The sequence below is a fragment of the Morone saxatilis genome, unplaced genomic scaffold (genome assembly GCF_004916995.1).
Source record: "Morone saxatilis isolate NCDOM2014 unplaced genomic scaffold, NCSU_SB_2.0 Contig1, whole genome shotgun sequence".
Lineage (NCBI taxonomy): Eukaryota > Metazoa > Chordata > Actinopteri > Moronidae > Morone > Morone saxatilis.
In genome coordinates, this window is record NW_023339651.1 from 20,983,775 (window position 1) to 20,984,009 (window position 235).

Below are 235 nucleotides of genomic sequence, written 5' to 3' on the forward strand. Positions count from 1 at the left end.
TGCTGTGAAACTAGTCTGTCTCTACATTCAGCTTGGTGTGATTATTATCAATTGGGTAAATTAACATGTGAATTAACTAAACACCCACATTGGAAGCAAAAAAAATAACACAACCCCATTTCCAAAACAAATAATTTAATATATTATGTATAATATTTATATACACAGGTTAACTTAACAAGGCTTTGTACAACTGTTACAAAATTGGTCCACGCACAGTCACCCACGTACATAA